The sequence below is a fragment of the Theropithecus gelada genome, chromosome 2 (assembly GCF_003255815.1).
Source record: "Theropithecus gelada isolate Dixy chromosome 2, Tgel_1.0, whole genome shotgun sequence".
NCBI lineage: Eukaryota > Metazoa > Chordata > Mammalia > Primates > Cercopithecidae > Theropithecus > Theropithecus gelada.
In genome coordinates, this window is record NC_037669.1 from 63,300,302 (window position 1) to 63,312,243 (window position 11,942).

General features: G+C 34.0%; 1 pseudogene; it reads left to right on the forward strand.

Annotated features, from left to right (window-relative positions):
* Nucleotides 1-486: 486 nt before the first annotated feature.
* On the forward strand, nucleotides 487-960 carry LOC112619572 (annotated as a pseudogene).
* The last annotated feature ends 10,982 nt before the right edge of the window (nucleotides 961-11,942 follow it).

Consider the following 11,942-nt stretch of genomic DNA (forward strand, 5'->3'; position numbering starts at 1 on the left):
ATTAATAGCTATGGAATAAGAAGTGTACTATTGAACTGTCAAGAATGATTTGTTACCAGATGTTAGCATAATTTGCCAGCTGTCAAATTTTAATAATTTTTATTTGCCTAAAATGTGACACTTAACTTTCATGGTAAATCAAGACATATAGCAGGGCTTATTTGGTATTACAGAAGCTAAGAAAAAGCTTGCATGAGGCTTGATAGTTTCAACACCTTGAATTGAGCATACACTTCGCACATGGCATTTTGAATATATTTTTTTTCTGATACATTGAAAAGTTGTACTTTGCCTTATGCTTTTTATTCACTAGATAACTTACATCTCTTCAATACCTACAAGCGGGGTGCAACAATCAAAATATACTTTAAAATGTTAGTTTTATCATTTAAATTTATTTCATCTTATTTCCATTCTCTGATAATTTCAAGTAGGTGCAAAGAGAGAAACTAATTATTTAAAATAAACAAATATCCTTTTCACAAGATGGCGCCGAAAGCGAAGAAGGAGGCTCCTGCCCCTCCTAAAGCCGAAACCAAAGCGAAGGCTTTAAAGGCCAAGAAGGCAGTGTTGAAAGGTGTCCACAGTCACACAAAAAAAGAAGATCCTCACATCACCCACCTTCGGGAGGCCCAAGACACTGCGACTCTGGAGGCTGCCCAAGTATCCTCGGAAGAGCGCTCCCAGGAGAAACAAGCTTAACCACTATGCTATCATGAAGTTTCCTCTGGTCACTGAGTTGGCCACAAATAAGATAGAAGACAACAACACACTTGTGTTCATTGTGGATGTTAAAGCCAACAAGCACCAGATCAAACAGACTGTGAAGAAGCTCTATGACATTGATGTGGCCAAGGTCAGGTCAACACCCTGATTCGGCCTGATGGAGAGAAGAAGGCATATGTTCGACTGCGTGATTACGATGCTTTGGATGTTGCAAACAAAATTGGGATCATTTAAACTGAGTCCAGCTGGCTAATTCTAAATGTGTGTATATCTTTTCACCATATACATGCCTCTCTGTCAATTTCTGGTTGGGCTGGGAGGCCATACGGAGGCACTGATGTAACAGAGCTTGGGCAGGACTCTGGTTCTACTTACCCTTTTGAAACACTCACCTTGCCACTCCACCATGCGTGATCAGTCCAGAGATCTTTGTGACTAGAAGTGTCCTAGGAAAACCAGAACTCAGAACTGGCCTCCATGGTTGAGGGTAAAAAGAAGCTTTACAAGAACCCCTTCTTTTATCCCTGGAAGATGATGTGTGTGAAACCAATGCCCAGAGTTTGAAGGGCATTAGCATCCATTTCAATGGAGTATGAGTTGGCTAGCTTTCGGGTAGCATTTTGTCCTCACATACCCGTCTACTACCTCCAACCAGTCTGTCTGCTTCCCTCACCCCTTGCCCAATAAAGAGCAAGGACTTCAGAGGAAAAAATAATAATAATAAAAATAAATAAACAAATATTTGTGACTATTTTAAAATATTGACATTTTAATTTATTATATGCATATCATTTGAAAAATATAAATTCAGCCTATCAGTAATTTTTACAAACTCTTTTAGGTACTCATCTTTGATACCATGGGTGGTGGTATCTGTGTCCATACCACAAACTTGATTTGGTCATTTCATTTAAGTGACTTATCTAGCAGAAATACAAACAACCACCAATGCCAATGGTATCACTTTCATTTCTATTATTAAGCATTAAGTTTGAAAATGTTCAGCCACTTGTGTTTAGGGCAAAAAGAGAGAACCAAAGTTCTCCGTATCTAGCAACTTACCAAACCTGAGATTTTTTTCTCTCCATTTTGTTTTCTGTGACTTTGAAAGCTAATAATCTACAAAGTAAGTTCCATTAAGTTCATGTTTGAGAAAATCTTTGAAAATGATTTAATAAACTTATTAAAATGTATTATCACTAAAATACTTAAAAATTTACAATGATGAAGAGCAAATAATATTTGGTTTTAATAGAGATATGTGGTTAAGCATATTTTAAGTAACATCACTGATATGAAACATAAAACAATATAACACAAACAAACATAATACACAAATTACACTACTTGTGTTCAGCCTCCAAGCATTTCTCATATTTATTCGCATCCTTCCATCTCTACTGATGCCATCATAAGGTCAGTAGATAATACAGATATCTCTCAGTTGCGCTACTTAGTAGTAACTTGGCTGGTTTCCTTCTTTCATCCTGTCTCCTTGTGATCTTTGATTGGTTCTCTCTCCCGCAATAAAATAAGGATAGAGAACTTGGCTGTCTTGTTTACTGCCTGTCTCCAGCATGCCTAACAAGTAATAGATGTTCAATAAATATTGTGTAATGAAGGGAGGGATAAAATGCATAAAAGTATAACTTAACAATCTTCCTTATTCACAGCCTTTTGTTTCCTTTTCTTCCAAAGTATCCATTATAAAAAAAGACGGAAATTCTAACCAAGTTTCTCTTTTCAACACTGGTTTTGTTTTAAAAAACAAAATAAAATAGACAAGTCCATTACAACCTGTCAAGGACTTATCTTGTTGGCTAAGAATTCTGAGCAGTTGAGTCCTACATATGGCCCACATCAAAATAATGACTAGTGATTAAGTTACATCTGAACTAGGATTTTGCAAAACCTATTGAATCACATTCTGATGGATACTTTAAGAATTGGAGATTTGTCCTTATTTAGAAAATAATTTCTTCCTTGAAAATAAAATACATGTTCATATACTTTAACACAAACATACAAACATGCATATAAATTTCCTATGTAGGTTTTATTTCTAGATTATAAAGTGAAGAAAAAGAAATGTCTGCCCCTTATTTTATGTACAATATTCATATCCTTTTCTAAAGTTTTACATTTTCTGAGATCTGAGACAAACGAAGAATTGGTTCAATATCCACCTAATACCAGCTTCCAGAGAAGTATTGTCTAGGATATTTGGGTTCAAATTCAGACTTGATCATGTAGGGGTTAAATGACTTTCCACAACTCACATATTTTTGGGTCTCAACTCCCATTACTGTTAAATAAAAACAATAAATTAACTCTTATTAGATTTGCAATAAATTAAATATTAATTAGATATTACTAGAGTTGTCTAATCTTCTATAATTGTTACATGTATAATACATAATAATATAGTATAGTTATATATAATACACACATGCATACACATAAACTTATTTGCTGCTATTCTACTATAGCCCTAAATATAATGGTATAAAAAATGTTGTGTTCATGATATTGTGAGTCAAGATTTTAGGAAAGTCTCCCATGGGCAGTTCAAATTCAGTTTACTTTTTAGGATATTTACATTTCAATTCATAAGGGTCTATGTTCTATTTTATTCTTCTTGTGATGTCTTTGTCTGGGTTAGGTGGCAGAGAATAGCTTCATGGAATGAGTTGGGAACTAGTTCTTCCTCTTCTACTTTGCAGAACAGTGTGTGAAGGATTGATGATAATTCTTTAATCATTTGGTAGAATTAATCAGTGATGCCATCTGGTCCTTTGTTTTTCTTTGTGGGATTTCTTGTTTATTACCTTTTAATTTTATTTTTTACTTGTTATAGATCTACTCAGATTTTTGATTTCCTACTGCGTAAGCTTCATTAGTTTGTGTCTTCCCAGGAATTTGTTCATTTCATCGAGGTTATCTAATTTGTTGCCATAGAAGTGTTGACGGTATTCCTTTGTAAAATATTTATTTCTGTAAGGGCAGTGATAATGTACATTTTTTTTCATTCCTTATTTTGTCAGTTTAAGTCCTCTCTTTTTTTCTTAATCAGTCTAGCTAAAAGTTTGTCAATTTTTTTGATTATTTCGATCAACTTTTGTTTTTCTTTCCTCTCTTTTTTATACTGTATTTTATGTTTTCCACTATAGTTCTTTTATTTTATTCTTTCTGCTAACTCTGGATTTAGTTGCTCTTTTTTTGTAGTTTCTTAAGGTGGAAGTTTAGATTATTGATTTAAGACTTTAAAGTTTTTAAAATACAGGCATTTACAACTATAAATTTCCTCTTAAGCACTGCTTTAGCTGTATCCCATAAATTTTAGTTGTGGTTTTTTTTTTCATCTTGAAGTACTTTCTATTTTCTTTATGATTTCTCCTTTGATCTATTGGTTATTTAGGAGCTTATAGTTTAAGTTCAAACTAATTGTAATTTTCCAAATTTTCTTTTGTTATTGATTTAAACTTTTATTCTACTGTGGTTAGAGTACATACTTTATATGATCTCTGTTATTTAAATTTGTTATGTCTTCTAAAAAGGCTAAACTTTTTATTATTATAAAATTTCCTTCTTTGCTTATAGTAATATTTTTTGTCATAAAGTAATACATAGTTATGTCACAAACTTAATATTTTGCCTGATAGCAATACAACTACTCCAGCTTTTTCTGGGGTACTGTTTGCATGACATATCTTCATGTTATCTTTTAACTTCAACTTATTTGTGTCTCTAATCTAAAATATTTATCTTATAGATAACACATTGGTGGCTCGTTCTTTCTTTTATTTTTTTCATTTTGCCAACCTGCCTTTGAATTGGCGTGTTTAATCCATTTACGTTTAATATAATTACTGAAAAGAAAGATTTATATCTTCCATTTTTCTATTTATTTTCTGTATGTCTTATATCTTTTTCCTCCTCCATTTTTCCATCACTTTTTTCTTTTGTATTAAGTAGATATATTTTCTCATGTATAATTTAAATAGCTTTATTTTTTCTTCCACTATATTTGAGTTATTTTATTAGTGGTTACCCTGAAAATTAAAATTAACATTTTGATTTATATACATCTTGTTTGGATTAGTACCAAGTTGACTTCAATAGCATAAATTTTATTCCTATACAGCTTCATTCTGAGGCAGGATAAGTAGTCAAGGAAGTAAACATGTCCTTGCTATGTGGCAACTATGGTGACTGCACAGTCAATACAATAAACCACAGCATTCACATTGTAGTCAAACTCATTCAAGCACAACTATCTACAGTAGGGAATTTCCCCTGTAGACAACATGCACATTTTGATTTTACCTGTCCTCAGACTGACCCTTTGCTCACTATGATAGTAAAAAGCACACCCCTGTGTGGAGATTTAAGGTGCTAATGAGACATATGATGTATGAACAAGCATCTACAGCCACTGCACATGTGCACCCAGAGGACTACCCAGAACATGCTTATTGGTAACACCTCTTCCAATCCCCTTATGAATAATCATATAAGACTCCCATAAAGGGAGTTTCTCCAGTAACAGTCAACACTGTCTCATCCTCACAAGCAGTACAATTCGAATCATCTCTCAGGGTGTATTGTGTATTCTGGACCTAACTTTCAGAGTATTATTTCTCCTTTTCAATAAACTGCTCTATGCTGCAATCTCCTTTGCTGTGTGTTGCTTGCTTAAATTATTTCAAACAAGAAGAGAAGAACAGAGGTTTCCCAACAGCCATCAACAATTCCATTCCACTTTCCTTGTGCTATTTTGTCATACAAACTATATTTGATATACTGTAATCTCATCAGCATAGTTTTATATGCTTTATAATGTTATCTTCTAAATCAACAGAATAAAAATATTTCAAATAAATATAAATTTATACTGTTCTTTATATCTATCTATATAGTTACCTTTACTGGTGATCTTTTCTTTTTCATTTGGATTCAAGTAACTGTCTAAAATCTTTTCAGCCTGAAGACATCCCCTTATTATATTTATTGTAGGGAGGGTCTTCTATCCATAAAGTCTTTTTATGTGTCTGAGAACTGCCTTAATTTTTCCATTAATTTTGAAAGACAATTTTGCCAGATATAGAGTTCTTTGATCATGCATTTGACCATGTCATACCACTGTCTTCTGGCTTCTATGGTACTGAAGAGAAATAAACAATCTTATTGAGAATGCCATGTGCAGAGTAAGGTCACTTCTCCCTTGCTGCTTTCAAAATTTTATTTGTCTATGACTTTGGACAGATTAATTATTGTGTGGTTGGCCATTGATCTTTTTGGGTTTATCTTCCTTGGAAATAATGAGCTCCTAGTTGTGTAGATTGAGTTTTTCATCAATTTGAAACATTTTTAGATATTATTCCTTCAAATATGTTTTCTGCTCCTTTCCCTCTCCCTCTTCTGTGAATTCCATTATGCCTATGTTCATTTGTATGCCAGATTGTTGTCCCAGAAGTCTTTCAGGTCTTATTCATGTTTCTTCATTTATTTTTTTTATAGACTAGATAATAAAATTAACTTTGTTCAAATTAGCTATTGTTTTCTTATGCCAGAAAAAAAATTCCCTGATGAGTCCCTGTTATTGAATTTTTATTTCAGTTAATATACTTTTCAACTCCAGAATTTTTATTTGATTATTTTCTTAAAAACAAAATTCCTATCTCCTTATTCACATTATCTGTTTGGTGAGAATCATTCTCATACTTTCTTTTGACTGTTTACACATCGTTTGCTTTAGTTCTTTGTGAATATTTAAAATAGCAAATTTAAAGTCTTTGTAATAAGCCCAGTAACTGGGCTTATCAGTGACACTTTCTTTGATTGCGTTTTTGTTGTTGTTGTTGTTGTTTTGTATATCAACCGTACTTTCTTGTTTCCTTGCATGTCTCATATTGTTTAACAAAACCTGGATATCATAAATAATACAATGTGGTAAGTTTCAAAATCAGAATCTGCCCCTTATTACTATTTGTTGTTGTTGTTGTTGCTTATTTTTCATACTTTTGGTCTGTTTAGTGACTTTTTAAACTAATTCTATGCTTTTTGTCATGTGGAGCCTCTGAAATCTCTGCTCAGTTAGCTTAGTGGTCAACTAGTGATTGGACAGACATTTTCTTAAAAGCATGGAACCAATAAATCTACCATTATTTTCCAGGGACTTCATCTTATTTGGGTATGCCTTCAAGGATAAAGAAGTCAGTTTGTAATTCTACTTCAGCTTTTACTTCTTCTGTGCAGAGAGCCTCAAGGGCAGCTAAAGGTATGAGATTAGGACTTCTCAGGTCTTTTCCAGGCATATGGACAGTCCTACACATATGCAGAATGGCCTACTAGATTCCTAGTTATTTTGTAGCTTTTCATAGACTTCTATGGGCATATTGTTCACCAATTTTTTTCTTTTCAGCTTTTGGTAAGCTTTATGATTGCTCCAACTGTTATCAGCACTTCAGACAACTGCAATGACATTGATTGTTTTAATAAATGCCCATCCCCAAAAAAGCTGTTTGCCGTCAGTAAGTTTTGAAATAGATCAAAAAAGACAAACACTGAGGATTATATAATTCTCAAAGTTTTTCTAATTTAAACTTTTATTTTAGGTTCCAGGGGTACATGTGAGTGTTTGTTACAGGGGTATCTCATGTAATGTTGAAGTTTGATGTATGAATGAACCCATCACCCAGATAGCAAGCATAGTACCCAATAAGTAGCTTTTCTACCCTTGCACTGCTCCCTCCCGCCCTGCTCTTGTATTAACCAGTGCCTATTGTTCCCTTTTTTATGTCCATGTGTCCCCAGTGTTTAGTTTCTACCTATAAGTGAGGACATATGGTTTTTGGCATGGCCTTCAGCTGCACACAGGTTGTTGCAGATGACATGATTTCATTCTTTTTTTTTTTTTTTTTTATGGCTACATAGTATTCCATGGTGTATATGTACCACATTTTCTTTATCCAATCCACCATCAATGGGCACCTAGGGTGATTTCATGTATTTTGCTATTCTGAGTAGTACTGTGATGAAAATAGGGGTACAGGTGTATTTTTGATAGAATTGTTCATTTTCCTTTTGATATATATATATACAGTAATGGGATTGTTGGGTTACTGTGTTCTATTTTTAGTTCTCTGAGGAATCTTTAAACTGCTTTCTGCAGTGGCTGAACTAATTTAAATTCCTACCAACAGCATATAAGCATTACCTTTTCTCTCCAAAGTCAACAGAATCTGTTGTTTTTTGAATTTTTAATCATAGTCATTCTGACGGGTATCTCATTGTGGCTTTGATTTTCATTTCTCTGATGATTAGTGATGTTCAGCATTTTTTCAGTGTTTGTTGGCTGATTGTATGTCTTCTTCTGACATGTGACTCTTTAGGTCCTTTGCTCCCTTTTAAAAAAAAATTTATATATCACTACCTATCTTCTCAGTTTGCTCACTTTTTCACTTCCTATATTCTCAATTTGTTCACTTTTTAATGGGATTATTTCCTTTTTGCTTATTGATGTGTTTAAATTCCTTATAAATTCTCAATGTTCCTTATAAATTCTCAATATTCACAGTTTGTGAATATTTTCTCTCATTCTATAGGTTGTCTGTTTATAGTTTCTGGTCATAGATAGTCTCTTTTGCTGTGCAGAAACTCTTTAGTCCCACTTGTCAATTTTTGTTTTTGTTGCAATTGCTTTTGAGGACTTAGTCATAAATTCCTTCCCAAAGCTAATGTCCAGAATGGTATTTCCTAGATTTTCTTCTAGGATTTTTTATAGTTGTAGGTATTAAATTTAAGTCTTTAATCCATCTTGAGTAAATTTTTGTATAGGATGATATGTAGGTGTCAAGTTTCATGCTTCTGCATAGGATAGCCAGTTTTTGCTGCATTATTTATTGAATAGGGAGTCTTTCCCCATTGCTTATTTGTGTTGACTTTGTCAAAGATCAGTTGGTTGTAAGAGTGTGACTCTATTTCTGGGTTCTCTATTCTATTCCATTGGTCTGTGTTATTGGGAGAACCTGTCCCCAATATTTCAACATAGGTTCTTTATATTTTCCATAAGTGTCGGCCGGCTGAGAAATAAAGAGAGACAGTATAAAGAGAAGAATTTTACAGCTGGGCCACTGGGGGTGACATCAAATATCGGTAGGACCATGATGCCTGCCTGAGCCTTAAACCAGCAAGTTTTTATTAAGGGTTTCAAAAGGGGAGGGGGTATAAGAACAGGGAGTAGGTATAAAGATCACATGCTTCAAAGGGCAAGAAGAAGAACTACTAATAAGGGTCTAACAAAGATTGCATGCTTCTGAGGGAACAGGACAAAGGGAAAAAGCAGAACCACTGATAAGGGTCTATGTTCAGCAGTGCATGTATTGTCTTCACAAACATCTTAAACAATAGAAAACAGGGTTTGAGAGCAGAGAACCAGTCTGACCACAAATTTACCAGGGTGCAGTTTTTCCCCACCCTAGTAAGCCTGATGGTTCTGCAGGAGACCAGGGCATATCTCAGTCCTTATCTCAACTGCACAAGACAGACATTCCCAGGGCAGCCATTTATAGACCTTCCCCCAGGAATGCATTCCTTTCCCAGTGTATTAATATTAATATTCTTTGCTAGGAAAAGAATTTAGTGATATCTCTCCTACTTCACGTCCATTTATAGGCTCTCTGCAAGAAGAAAAATATGGCTCTTTTTGCCTGACCCCACAGGCAACCAGAACTTATGGTTGTCTTCCCTTGTTCCATAAAAAAATCGCTGTTATTCTGTCCTTTTTCAAGGTACACTGATTTCATATTGTTCAAACACACATGTTTTACAATCAATTTGTACAGTTAACACAATTATCACAGCGGTCCTGAAGTGACGTACATCCTCAGCTTACGAAGATAACAAGATTAAGAGAGTAAAGTAAAGATAGGCATAAGAAATTATAAAAGTATTATTTGGGAACTAATAAATGTCCACATTAAGATGAAATCTTCACAATTTATGTTCCTCTGCCACAGTTCCAGCCAGTCCCTCCGTTTGCGGTCCCTGACTTCCCACAACGCTATGTGTCTGTTTTTGTACCAGTATTATGCTGTTTTGGTTATTGCAGCCCTGTAGAACAGTTTGAAGTCAGGTAATATGATGTCTACAGCTTTTTTTTTTTTTTCCCCATAGGATCACCTTGGTTATTTGAGCTCTTTTTTGTTCCATATGAATTTTAGAATACCTTTTTTCTAATCTGTGAAAGATGAGGTTGATAGTTTGATAGAAATAGTGTTTTTTTCTAGTTTTTAGAGGTGTGATGTTTGACTGTTAATTTGCAATCTTTCTAACTTCTCTCCATTTTAGTTTATTTAAAAGGATTTTTTTTTCTGCCTTAATTTTGTTGTTTACCAAAACTCATTCAGGAGGAAGTTGTTTATTTCCATGTAATTGTGTGGTTTTGAGAAATCTTTTTGGCATTGATTTCTATTTTTATTCCACTGTGGTCTGAGAGTATGCTTAGTATGATTTTGATTTTTCTAAAACTTATCAAGACTAGGTTTATGACCCAGCATGTGGTTGATCTTAATATATACTCCACGTGCAGATGAGAAAAATGTATATTCTGTGTTTTTTTGGTGAAGTATTCTATACATGTCTATCAGGTCCATTGGTGAAGTGACTAATTTAAGTTCAAAATTTATTTTATGCCTCAGTGATCTAACACTGTCAGTGGTGTGTTGAAGTCTCCTACTATTATTGTATGGCCACCTAACTCTTGTTTTATGAATCTGTGTGTTCCAATGTAAGGTAAGTACACATTTAGGATAGTTAAGTCTTCTTGTTGAATAGAACCCTTTTTTATATGTAATGACCTTTTTGTCCTTTTTTTCAATGTGGTTGATTTAAAGTCTGTTTTATTTGATATAATAATAGTGACCTATGTACATTTTTGTTTTCTGTTTGCATGTTTTCTGTTTTCATCACTTCTTTGAGCCCATGGGTGTCACTACATGTGAGATGTGAGATGGGTCTCTTGAAGACAGTAGAAGGCTGGCTTTTTTTTTTTTTTTCCTTATTTAACTTGTCACTCCGTGCCTTTTAAGTGGTGTATTTAGACTGTTTACATCTAAGGTTACTATTGATGTATGAGGTTTTCATCCTATCGCAGTGTTGGCACCTGGTTGCTTTGCAGTCTTGATTGTGTAGTTGCTTTGGAGTATCAGTGGGCTATATACTCATGTGTGTTTTTGTGGTAACAGGTATCTTTATTTTGCTTCCATGTTTAGAACTCCCTTAAAGATCTCTTGTAAGGCTCATCTAGTGGTAGCAAATTCCTCTAGTGACTGCGTCTCTGGAAAAATATTTTATCACTCCTTCACTTATGAAACTTAGTTTGATGGGATATGAAATTCTTGGTTGGAATTTCTTTTCTTCAAGAATGCTGAAAATGGGTCCACAGTCTCTTCTAGATTGTAAGGTTTCTTCTGGAAAGTTCACGGTTAGCTAGTTCATGTTCCCTTCATATATGATCTGACCCTTTTCTGTAGCTTCCTTTAAGAGTTTTGCATTTGCATTGACCTTGGTGAATGTGTCTTAGGGATTGTCTTCTTGTATAGTATCTCACAGGGATTCTCTAAATTTCTTGAATTTGCATGTCAACCTCTCTGGTGAGATTGGGAAAATTTTTGTGGATTATGTCCTCAAATATGTTTTCCAATTTGCTTACTCTCTTCCTTCTCTCTCAGGAATGTCAATGAGTCAAGTGTTAGGTCCCTTTACATAATCTTATATTTCTTGGATACTTTGTTCATTTTTTAAAAGATTCCTTTTTCTTTATTTCTGTCTCACTAAGTTGATTTAAGGACTGGTCTTCAGTTCTGAAATTCCTTCCTCAACTTGGTCTAGTCAATTGCTAGGCTTCCAATTGAGTTCCTGTACTGAATTTGTCAATTCCAGAAGTTTAGTTTGGTTATTTCTTAAAATGACTATGTCATCTTTCAAGTCTTCAGTCATTTTTCTGTGTTCTTTGGATTGGATTTCAACTTTTTTTGAATCTTGTTGAGCTTTCTTGACATCCAAATTCTGAATTCTGTGTTTGTCATTTCAGATATTTCAATCTTATTACTTATCCATTTCTAGGGAGCTACTATAATCTTTTAAAGGTAAGGAAATACTCTGACTTTCTGAATTGCCAACATTCTTGCACTAATTCCTAATCATCTGAGGGT